Source organism: Apostichopus japonicus, chromosome 8, assembly GCF_037975245.1.
Source record: "Apostichopus japonicus isolate 1M-3 chromosome 8, ASM3797524v1, whole genome shotgun sequence".
NCBI lineage: Eukaryota > Metazoa > Echinodermata > Holothuroidea > Aspidochirotida > Stichopodidae > Apostichopus > Apostichopus japonicus.
This window is the reverse complement of record NC_092568.1, coordinates 13,288,443-13,301,425: the sequence shown is the minus strand read 5'-3', so window position 1 is coordinate 13,301,425 and position 12,983 is coordinate 13,288,443. Positions and strand designations below refer to the sequence as shown.

The window sequence follows — 12,983 nt, the reverse complement described above, 5'->3', positions numbered from 1 at the left end:
AAATGAAATTAAAAAGGTTTTACAATGCAACATTAGCATGCCATATACAGTTAGGTATCTGTAATGAGTTTCACCAGTGATCGCTTATAAAGCTGGAATCATTTTAACGAGATAGCACAATCATTAGTTCGTTTTTCTTGTTTGTTACGGGGCGGCAGGTGGGGGGGGGGGGGAAGGGGAGGTGCAAGTTCAGAAAGTATATATTTCATTCAAGATATTTTCAGGGCAGATCTGAAAGGATGGATAAGTCAATACAGCATATATAAAGGGTTGTAAATTTAATAATCATGCAGAGAAGGAAACTACAAATGTAAGATCAAGTGGAAATTGGATATTTCAAAAACTTTCAAAGCAAAGACTGCTATTGTATACAAAAGCCGGCTTACTGTAATGATAAATTGCACTAAGCAATACCGTTTACCATGTGTGCGCATTACACATGAAGTCAAACTATAACCAATCTGTACATGTTAAGAAAAAGTAGGTATTCTCCTGATTAGCCTACTCATTGGATATTATCGGGTACATCATTTGATCAATCTAATTGTCAAATATATTTCTGACAACTAACATGGCTAGTAATGTATGATTTTGTTTGAACCGTGTTAGTTACTGTATTTTGTAATAAGGGTCTGGAACTAAGTGGAGAATACAACTATACTTCTACATAATACCGTTGATATATGCGTCATGATAAGACAGTATGATATAAAGTATCAATTGTTGGTAACTTACCATAAGGTCTACATGATTTTACGGACATATCTATTATAACGCTATAATAATCGACATGTCAAATCTTGATTGCACCACAAAGAAATGTTTTCAATCTCACAAAAGAAACAGACTCTTGAACGATAACAAATATTGGATCTGTTTAACAATCTTCCAAACCCCTCTCACACATACATGAGACACATTTTGTTTAAAATCGTATGCATGCCTTCCCGCTAACCCCCCCCCCCCCACTCAGTTTTCATTCATAAAAAATCCCCGTCTTATTTCTTTTGCCTGGTTGTTAACATTCGATGGCCTTATTGTACCTTTGGTTGTCTTAAATTATTTTGATTCAAACCCGGAAACTTTTTTCCAACACTTGTGGCATTAAATTACAATTACTACTCACCACCGATATACCGGTACCAACAAATCAGGCGAGACGCTGATTTGAAGTTAACGAACGTGACGAATTAGCAACCAAATAACCTATTTTAGTCTTTATATCCATTTAACCACGACAAAATATGCGAAAATGCTATCTTGTCACAAAAGCAAGGCATGTTGCCAAATAAGGCTCCAGATGTTGTCTCATTTCTCTGACGAAACGTGAACAAACTGATGTTAGTGGAATCATGTGTTGCGAAACCATGGAATAAGGCAATTCTTGACCGCTTTCTTTCTTATTATGCATGCTGTTCTCAACAAAGTAAATGAATTTCCCATCCTCATGAGAGCTGGGCTAGGATTTCACTTCACTGGAAATGCTGCAACGTCTCTCATAACTAAGGGAACGTATTTATGATCGTGATACGTAAATTGACGCTGGGACAAACGGTAGTTTGTTTTCCAGGTATCTGACGATATATAGGCATACAACACGTACCCTGACGGACGGGCCTGGGATAAGTGGCGCAGTAAGGTTGATTTTACCAGGGGCCACATGAGGGGTCACCGAGTTTTCAGCACCGAGTTTTCGCTCTTAAAGGTCGGCTGTATAGACCCCAACTATAGCACGCTATCATGGAAAAGTTTCTTGAGATTACGTAATCGACCTGCCTTGGTCGTAAAATGAACTCTTTTTACCAATTAGTCTGCAACGCCTGTCATTTATTTTTCTTGTATGAGGGTCTTTGTGTGAACGCTGTATGATTAAATGAACTGTAGACATGAACATATTTCCACACAGTGTTTACACAAAGAGGTCGGTTTACCGTGGCTGGTCGATTACGTAATCACAAAACTTTCCTAGCTATAGCGTGCTTTATAATTGAAACCAATAAAGCAGATCTTTAAGTTGATTACCTACGTATTTGTAACGTACTACACAAACGGAGGGGTGAATAGTACATACGAATTTTGCTGGTAGCTTCCCTCCCCCCACCCCAAGCCTTCTAATAATAATTAGCGTCGTCCATAAGAATACTGAGTATTTTTACGAACAATATGTTTACGTAAAAACAAAAGGAGGAGAGAAAGATTCCACCTCTTACTGGTACATCACCCATCGCCCATAGTTTTTCCCATAAAGTTCGTGTTACGCTTAATGCTTTATCAATGATCTTTCACTTTCCCATATCCCCTACCCACCCTGAGCCACAGTCACCTACCTTCCCGTTCCTAGTTGGTCATTCGGTTAACAAGGAAATGGTATTACTATGCATATGTAATATTGGTTTTAAAAGTTAACGACTGCTACCATAAGACTCTTTCTATCCGCTATCCTCTATTATAATATTCCCTATGCTCTATCCTCCACCCCACCCTTTATTCTTATGCCCCCTACAGTATATCCCGCCCCTATCCCACCCTCTATTGTGATGTCCCCCATATGCTTGCTCTATACGTTACCGTCTATACTGATGTCCCCTATTCTCTACCCCTTACCTTCTGTTATAATGTCCACTAAGCGGAACCGCCAATCCCCTGCTCTCTATTCTGATATTTCTTATATGTTATCCCCACTCGACCCCCCTATTCGGATGTCCTCCATACTCTATCCACATCCAGTACCCCTGTTCGGCTGTCCGCCATACTCTATCCCCATCTAGTACTCTCTGTTCGAATGCCCCCATACTCTATGCTCATCCAGTACCCCCTATTCGGATGTCCCCCATACTCTATCCTCATCCAGTATCCTCTATTCGGATGTACCCCATACTCTATCCTCGTCCAGTACCCTCTATTCGGATGTCCCCGTACTCTATCCTCGTCCAGTACCCTCTGTTCGGATGTCCCCCATACTCTATCCTCATCCAGTATCCTCTATTCGGATGTCCCCCTTTCCTAGTCCAGTATCCTCTATTCGGATGTCCCCCATACTATATCCTCACCCAGTACCCCTGTTCGGCTGTCCCCCATACTCTATGCTTATCCAGTTCCCCCTATTCGGATGTCCCCCATACTCTATCCTAGTCCAGTACCCTCTGTTCGGAAATAAGCCATACTCTATCTTCGTCCAGTACCCTCTGTTCGGATGTCCCCCATACTCTATCCTCGTCCAGTACCCTCTGTTCGGATGTCCCCCATACGCTATCCTCGTCCAGTACCCTCTATTCGGATGTCCCCATACTCTTTCCTAGTCCAGTATCCTCTATTCGGATGTCCCCCGTACTCTATCCTCGTCCAGTACTCTCTTTTCGGATGTCCCCCGTACTCTATCCTCGTCCAGTACCCTCTATTCGGATGTCCCCCATACGCTATCCTCGTCCAGTACCCTCTATTCGGATGTCCCCATACTCTTTCCTAGTCCAGTATCCTCTATTCGGATGTCCCCCGTACTCTATCCTCGTCCAGTACCCTCTGTTCGGATGTCCCCCATACGCTATCCTCGTCCAGTACCCTCTATTCGGATGTCCCCATACTCTTTCCTAGTCCAGTATCCTCTATTCGGATGTCCCCCGTACTCTATCCTCGTCCAGTACTCTCTTTTCGGATGTCCCGCATAGTCTTTCCTAGTCCAGTACCCTCTGTTCGGAAGTCCCCCATACTATATCCTCGTCCAGGACCCTCTGTTCGGGTGTCCCCTATGCTCTATTTCCGTCAGCCTTCCCTCTTTTCTCCTCATTATTCTTCTGACTTGCCCTGATTTCATCAATTCCCTTACAACTTGTTCCAAATAGATGTCGTCATCAGTTTGTTAAGTTTTAATTTAGAAGGTAAGTAAGCAAAAGTAGACAATTCAGCGAAGAAACCAACCTGCTTTCAACAGGGAACCTTCAGAGCACCACATGTAGATTTTAAGCTATTAAACGATATTTGAAGACAGGGGGAATTCAGTGCTGAAGTCTCTAAGCATATACGTTTAACTGCCGGCAATTTGCTAATGAGGAACATAGATTGTCTAGACAACGAAATATTCACGCTGAATGTCTACTCAAACGTGTGTAATTGAATTCCATAGAGATTAACGATTTTATAGATTACAGAACAAAGACAGAGGCCTCAGAATTGTACATTGGTCTCTTTAAATTAGATTTAAAATATAGATAATGTTTGATGGCAAAACAACAAATATCGAATCGCAACACAAACTCCATTTAAAATGACATTGTCTAAAGTTCGCTTGCAATGTCGTTATGGAACAGCATATTTCATAATAATCTTTTGTAGATCCCAAAGTTGCAGTTACCTGATATCAAAATCATGAAACCACCCTGCACTGTTCATGTCACTACATATTGTAACTTTTGACGTTATATCGATATCATTGACATATATCCGTCTTCAAGACATTCCCGTTATCTTGATATCAACATCTTTCATACTGCCTAACCTATTTCATCATCTTTATATCAACATCATTTCACTCATACAGCACTCTTACACTACTTTCCCTTGATGTAATCTATTTTCAATTTCATTCCCACTGCCTTGCTTTCAACAGCATACCGCATATCTTGCACTACTTTCATTTTTTGTAATCTATTTTTAACTATGATACAAAATATTCCTGTTGCCTTTATATCAACATCATTTCATACTGCACACTACATTCTCTTCATGTAATCTATTTCCAACTTCATTCCCGTTGCCTTGGTATCAACATCTTTCGTACTTCATGCTGCCTATCCTATTTCACAATATAGTCTTTGCCTTAGTATCAACATCATTAAACACTGACTTATACAAAGAAGTTCGCCCTTCTTATTCTAATGTCCTTTCATGTCATCTATGTCCAACTTCAGAGCATTTTAGTTGCATTAATACTAAACTCATCCCCTGAGTTTGACAGTTGACTATCGTGCATGAGAACATTACTTGATATCAACATAATTCCACACTGACTATCCTATACTTCACAACATTCTAGTTACTTGAATATCAAGTTTGCTTAATCTCCTTTTTGGCTCAACAATTGTATTAGAATTATATCATGTATTTATCAAAGTATAAGATGAAGACACAATAAGTGCTTTTAAGGTTTAACAGTAATGGAAATTTGATAACGGAAGCAATTGCAAATTATGGCATTACATATATTTTGATAATACTTTTGCTAGAAAACGGGGGAGAATGTATGGAGTCCTGTAATATTTGTGAGACGCCCTTTTCCAGAAATTCCACCTTTCAAAAAAAATATGAATGTTGAATGTATGTCGTTTATATATTCAATATTGTACAAAAGTAAGTAACTTTAATTTCCTTTTAATTGACTTGGATCTTCCACAACTGGAAGCTACAAAGAATGCCTCATCAAGCATTTCAATGGAAATCAATAAAACCGACCGCACTTTTCCAACAAACATTAAACTATGTGCAATTTACTGTTGTCTAAATTTATTGAAAAGTGATCACAAAATGTCGGTTGTATTATTTTCTTTCATAATTCCAATTTGGGATACATGTAGAAATGTATTCTTTGCATAATATTTTACAACTCACAAGCACATAGGAATAATTAAAATTTTATATTGCAGTATTTTGCGTATTATCCAGGTTGAAGATTGTTTGAGACACTGGAAATCTAAACTTCTCCACTTAGATTAAGTCTGTGATAGAACATGTCAAAAGACTGAAATGTCAAATATGGTTATGACTGAACACGTAACCATTCATTTTTATGAAATCCAAAAAAAATGTCTATCTTAAGCGTTTTGCTTTATTGCTCATTGTATACAATAATGTGAAAAATTTCGATCTTACTATAATCCCTCTGACGTCAAAATGAAGATATGTTTCTAAGTCCAGATATGAGATATGAATATAAGTATAGATGACCTTAGCCATTAATATCCAATCTGTTAGTTTCATGGAAATATTATGATAACTATTCTGTCTGTTTATCTTCAGACTTCCATTGCTTGATATTAAAATGAAACCTGCATAAATCAACAATCTTCAACTAAATTGGTCTATCACCGACTTCCCACGACGGTTGTCGAACGATCGACAAGTAAACTTGCGTTTGGGTCGTGTTTCTATCTCCAACTACGTAAAATGCATTGAAAATACCAACAGTGGTCGGGATAGGTAACTAGACATGTCACTCTAAAGTTTTCTTTAAACCGCAGTCTTTTACTTTTGCTAACTTTGCTACTAAACTAAAGTACGTATCAATGCGGTTTTACGCCTTGACTCATCAAGTTTTATTTCAAATTGAACAGTTTTTGCTTTAATTTACACGCCATTCAGTAATACAAATATGAAATGTGTCTGGCAACAGACATTAAATGACTCGCTATTTAATGTTCAGTTGAGGGAAAAAAATGGGTGGGTGGCTTAGATAGATGCGATGTTGTTTTGATTAGCCTTCGTTAGTTTTCCTTCAAATTTACCTCAGTTGGTGGGCAAGTGCTAAAAAGCTACTCTAATCATTTCAAAGAATATTTTTAAAAAATGAGCAAGAACGGGGAAATTGTTTTACATGATAAATCATTTAAACTGAGCAAAGCATGTAATGAATAACTCTATGCTAAAACATATGTCAATTGTTGGTAGTTATATTAATCGCCAGAATACCCACCAAACCAGTAAACGTTTATTGTATGCTAAAAGTGTAATATATTAATATAAACAAATATGAGATCAGTGCCGGATTAACCTTGTAGCAAAAGTAGCATATGCTACGGGCCCAGCATTTTCAAGGGCCCCGCGATTAATGCTTGCATGCTATCAATTGCGATTCAATGACTCTACACTTTTTGCTCTATTACTATAGTACTATACTGACTTCAACTTTTATGAACGACTGGGTGTTTAAGGTTAGCGATTTTAGCCAATTATCACCTTCAATTGGGGTTATTATTTAACACAGTAATTAATGGAAGTTTGTTATCTATGCGATACATATACGACGCATAAATACGAAGGTATTTGATATAAAAATCATCCGCAAGATCTGGAAGAAAGTCTTGGTGAAGAACTTGTGCAGTTTACTGAACTGTTTAAAAATGATCTTGTTTCTCATATTGGGGCCAAACTATATCTTGTGGAGTTACAGTTTTACCGTTTGATAACTGACAAATTATTGGAGTCTTGTTTTCCAAATGTAGAAAGTGCCCTGCGCGTCTATTTGTCACTCATGATTACCAACTGCAGTGGAGAACGCTCATTTTCAATACTTAAAAGGATTCAAAATGAACTAAGGATCACAATGGGTCAAAGCAGTTAGAACAATCTAGTTCTAATGAGCACTAAATATGCGTGAAATAAAATTTTGCCAATAGCACCAAAAAAATTGCTGGTGCAAAATCTAGAAAATGTAACTATTGAATCGTAGTTTTGTTACTTTTGACATTTGACGTTGATACCTACCTGTAATTAATACTATTATTGAAATGTCAAACATATTTTTCGTATAACTTGGCTGTATAGCAATGCAAAATATTAATTACTTTACAATGCAAGTAATCAAATGATGTGTTTTAATATTTATGTGTATGTTTTTTATTTAGGTCCCCTTTATAACTTATGCTACAGGCCCCGAACTAACTCAGTCCGGCCCTGTATGATATGGTTAAATCATTAAAATAAACCGAATTTACCCATTATTGCTGCTATTATCCAATCGTGTTTTCTCATAGATAGATAACATCGGTTCAAAGTATGTTTGTATTAACTGGTGGCGTTATCTTAACTCTATGTACTAAAACAATGAAGTACTTAATGGTTTCTTAGCATGGACACATTTATGTGTCACATAGTGATTTTGTATGTAATAGTTTGTAGGTATATCCTTCCTACAGATTAACCTACCATGCATAATAATTATCAATATGAGCAATTTGTGAATGTTGCAATGCATATTTGCCTTAAAATTCTGGAAATTCTATCACTAAATTAATAAGAAACTTATAGAAAGCATTTTGTCAAATACGAATCACAGTGATAGACCATTCATATCTGGAATGAGCTCGATAGTTACTTTTTGCAAACTGATTCCATGAATATAAGATCTGTGTAAACAAATATCTAACTATATATGTGTACTCACAGAACCCACAACTATAAGCCTATCGGATACTCCACGTAGGCTGGACCTACGTGACGATTGGACGTGACTAGTTCACGCCTGTCAGGACACCACGGGAAAGTTCCCCGTCTAATGGATACCACCGCGTATATATCTAAACCTTGAAATATAATACGCAATCACATTTATGTGAACCTAGTCATGGTGTATTAGAAACTATATTCACAATTTCAGCGAACTAACGGATATTTTAACCTTTGATTGAATTGTTTGTCAATAGCTTAAACATATTGTACCCCTTGTTATATAGCTTCATAGGTTAGAAATTTAGAGACTGAATATGTACCCGATTTACGTTACCTAATGTATACGTGGGTATACCTACATCATATAAAATGGAGAAAAAATTAATAAGTTTTTGTTAAGTCCTAATTTAGCTGTGCTATATGATCTGCGTAATAGTGTTTTTCCGAATTTGTTAGACATTCCACATTCTATGGATGGAAAATTATTTAACAGAACTATGTCCTTACAGCAATTGATGCACAAACAAATTGGTATTCCCCAAAACATATGAGGTGTTTTGAACTTGAAACCGTCTGGTTCATTTATTGATAACGAAGCCCGTAACCTTATCATATAATGGGTATGGTGTTCATTAGATCGACAATACAGTTACATATCACAGGAACGTGTTCAGTTCATGATAACACGTGATCAATTTAAAACATCACTACAATGAGAGACTAGATTATGATTAACTTCGCAGCGTCATATATGTATATTGTTTGTCATATCTATACATGATTGTGTACATTATGTTTAGTTAACTCACAGTCTGCAGACGAATGTTCCCAGACATAAACGGATATCGCAACATTACCATGGTAACAAGCCACTTCAGTCTTCGAACGCTCGACCTATGAGCCACCTTATGACCTTTACGTTCGGTTTCTACAAACATGAATGTTACTCTCCACTGTTCTGCGTCGTATCAGCAATTGTCACGTATATCGTGCTTACAAACAGCACGTACAACAATTGGTAGGCATTTACACGGTCACCAGTCTATTCCCAGTGCCTGTACTTGTTATTTATATACTTCACAGGACTGGCGGCTGTTTTGAAATACTGTGGACTCTTTGTAGTAGTTATCCTGGTCCTACATATATAAAACTAATGAACTTCAGTGTAACAGGTAGTATTCCTGTCTGTCCCATACACGAACCCTCTCAGTCGGCGAAATTCACCCACTTATAGCCAAAATGTCTAGTATAGTCTACAATCATGACTCTTTGAAAACACAAATAGGTATTTCAAATTTTCACGGAATAAAATATCTGAGATATGATATTAGACCTATATAAATCTCTGGATATCACAATATTTGCTAAGAAACAAAAGATAATTTTATTAGTTATTTCTTCGTCTTTTTCCCCAAAATTTATGTACAATTACTGAAGTAAATAAGTATACCAACTTTGGTTTCAGTGTCGATATGCGGGGATGAAGTCTTCATGCAGCAGCTCCAAGAACAGTGTTGAGCGTGGCGCTCATCACATACACGAGAAACAGACAAAACATTGATCTCCCTCAAAGACTTGTTACTGTATACCTAAAAGCTGGTTGATTCAGTTTTCAATTCCAACGATGGACTGGATATTTTAAAGTACCGTTGGGATGAACGTGAATAGGTTCGACCTCTAACAATTCTCAGAGCGACTGAACTACCGAGAAACGTTCGTCCTGTTAGTTTATATACACGTCAGCGGTAAAGACTTGTCTCGCGTAGTTCTGCTGGCAAAGACGCGTGTCTCAAGACCGTAAGTAGATTTCTTGTTGCACGCCATCTAACAACATTGGGAACGAACCGATCTTTTTCATCGACGGTACATGGTTATCATACTTAAGTGTGACTATAGGCGGCCTACAACGTGAACACGGAAATGTTCAAATTTCTACAAATAAACAGTGAGATTTAGAGAGTAATTGTTCGCGAAAGGCTTAATTGAAACAAATAATGTCGCAGGAACAATAGATTTTGGTTTAAGTAAGCAAAACTATCATTACAAGACGGTATGACAGTGCAATAAAATGTTCTCAGTAATTGAATGATTTGAAGATGCACGGTAACCAGTTTATTATGATTAAAGGTCGAAAAACAGGTGAAACTAATCCAATAAAAATGTGTAGCTTTCTTAAGTGTTTGTGTACATTATTTTGTGTGCATTTGTTTTGTATTTTGAGGATTTGAAAAAGAAATTCCAAGATTTCAGATGTCTTTAGATAAGAATCACCACGTCCTTAGAAGAATAATATTGTTCAGGGGGTATTGCTATTGTTACCGTTTACGTGAATTCCTACAATAGAAAAAACAAGGGGTGGGAGAGGGGGGGGGGGTGTATGTGAAAGTAGGATGTGGTCTGTGTGACTGAAAGCGTCTTTTGCACGGAAACAATAGGATGTTATTAGTGGTAATCATGATACCAAACCTAGAGAGTTTCATTCTACATGATACGATGAACTAAGACACATTTCTACAATATTCTACCAAAGGAACCTTATGTAAGGAATAATGGATAATTTCAATTTTAGTTTGAATGATCGTTTCTCATTGGACACTATGCAAACAGTAAATCTTATTCAAGTACCTCAATTTTAAAATAATTGAAGTTCATTATATACAGTAGTAGGCTATCGGTATTTATTGAAAAGTATAGACACATTCCCAAAAACAACAATGAAATGTTCAAGGGTCTTCTCAAGTGGTTTGGGATTTGATAAATATGGGATGTTTTAATTTTTTGCGGTATTCCAAATGTTATGTTATATATATATAGTTGATAGCAATTTCACTGTAGGCATTACAAAATAAACTTACCTATTCCCAGATTAAACGTGCAAAACATAGTAGCTAGGAGATCTTAATGGTTCACAAAGTCCTAACCATGGAGTTGGATAGCCAATAGGATTGGCATCGAACATACACATGCGTGACATGCGAGACATGGAGCGCCATTCGCGTCGATACACCGGGGAGATATTTTCCTTTGTAATTCACGTAGAGTAATCTGTCCATGCTTAAAGTAATAACATTCAATAAACTAAATATAGAAACCCACAAAGCCGAAACACTATCATGAGCCCGTGATTTCCCAGTCATATGCTTTGAGGGTAAATATATATATTTGTATTGCGTGTTCTATTATTATACGCATTGGCATGCATCAGTGGGAGTTCCCAGACTAGCGTCCGCCTGGATGGGCACCAGATTATCCGTTTAAAACATCCCAGGACAAGAAACATAAACCATGTAACATCACAAATAAATGAACATAAATATTATCATGACATCGTCTTTTTTTTATTTCCTTGTTAAGTCGCCTTAAATAAATGCAAGGCTGTTTAATAATCGTGCGATTTATTTAAGCAATAACAACATGAAAACTTTGTTTATCCGGTGTTGATATATTTTTTGTTCTCTGAAGTCTTCTGTTAATCAAATCATAATATATTGATACCACGGTAACACCTCTAAAACTTCCTCTCGACGCTATGTCTACATTTATGTCACTTGGCAAATATCGTAGTGTACCTTATATCAAAATTACATCTTACTTCATATTTTATATGAGAACGGTACTGTAGTTTTAACGAAACCAAGAAAACTTTCTTTCGCTTCGAACATGAACACTTAATCACATGACTTTACTAAAAGATCCATTAGCTTAGTTGTACTGTGCATCTTGCTCAAATGTTTTTATACGGAAACTCTTCTCCAAAGCGAAATGCTCTGTTGACCAGAATATGCATTCTTTTCATTTGTATATGACATTACACCTTAACATAGCATCATTTTTATTAAATATAATACAATAAAAATGAGCAAATACATATATATGGTCAAATATTGAACTGCTGCATGTATAAAAATCTGTTTACAAATTGTTGTATATAGAGTGTCAATGTATTTCTACAATCACCTTAGCAATGGATTCTCGAGATTTTTATTGAAAAAAGTACAAATAACAAACAAATAAATGATTACATTTAAATTGATTTGGGAGATTGCCACCCAACAATCTTTTATGCTGTCAGATAGTGGTGGTGCATTCGTGATGCTACTTAAGGGTGAAAGTATTGTGTTCGTTCGTTTTGTGAAATCAGAAGAACTGATAATATCGATCCGCTTCTGCATGTTTGTGTAGTCTTAGAGTGACACCACACTCACTTTTCTCACTTTTTCATTTTTTTCTTCAATTGCATAGATATTTAACACAAACAGGTTTCTGGCTAACACATAAAAAGAGCTACTGTGACGAAGCTAGGAATGTTTGCTACAGTTGTTATGGGATGCATTGGTATACGTTTGTAGAGACTGTGTCAAAACAAGTCTGTCCGTGGCACATATATACTGTAGTATCCTCGCTTACCTACTCCAATAGGTACCACGGTATATAACTACTCATTGTATTTAGTTAATTGTTAAATGCAAGTTTATATATATATCTTACTGCTACGTGCAGTTCTCATAACTCTAGATGACGCAATGTGGCCTGAGTTCGGGCCTCGGGACGATTATGTCATTTTGGCACTTCATATTTGCCATATTTTGCCGACTAATTCAAATTTCTTCGGGCCTCCAACTCCACCCGGGTCCCGGGGCTGTACCCCGTGCATCCCCTCTCTCTCGTCTTACAAGATAGTGATTACAAATAGATAACTCTTTATATATGAAGTAATTTCAATAACTTCTTTCTATTCGATCAATAGTTTAATGTCATGTTTACTTGTGAGATTTGAAAATTAAGTGGAGTAAAATTGTTTACTTAAAAGTGCACAATATTTAATT

General features: G+C 36.8%; 1 protein-coding gene and 1 long non-coding RNA gene across 6 annotated transcripts in view; one reads left to right on the top strand and one right to left on the bottom strand.

Moving 5' to 3' along the window:
- LOC139970481 (uncharacterized) overlaps nucleotides 1-12,983 on the top strand; it is a 58,951-nt gene that overhangs the window by 12,878 nt on the left and 33,090 nt on the right. The gene's annotated exons all lie outside the window — the stretch shown is intronic.
- LOC139970471 (neuronal PAS domain-containing protein 3-like) overlaps nucleotides 1-12,983 on the bottom strand; it is a 113,449-nt gene that overhangs the window by 82,452 nt on the left and 18,014 nt on the right. Inside the window, exon 1 of one of the 5 annotated variants that reach the window (XM_071976218.1) lies at nucleotides 11,013-11,652. The exons of 2 other annotated variants lie outside the window; for them this stretch is intronic. The gene's annotated coding sequence lies outside the window, so the exon portion shown is untranslated. Of the gene's footprint in view, nucleotides 1-8,966; nucleotides 9,518-9,611; nucleotides 10,381-11,012; nucleotides 11,653-12,983 lie in introns of those variants that run through there. 2 more of the 5 variants (XM_071976215.1, XM_071976216.1) reach the window with 2 other exon arrangements.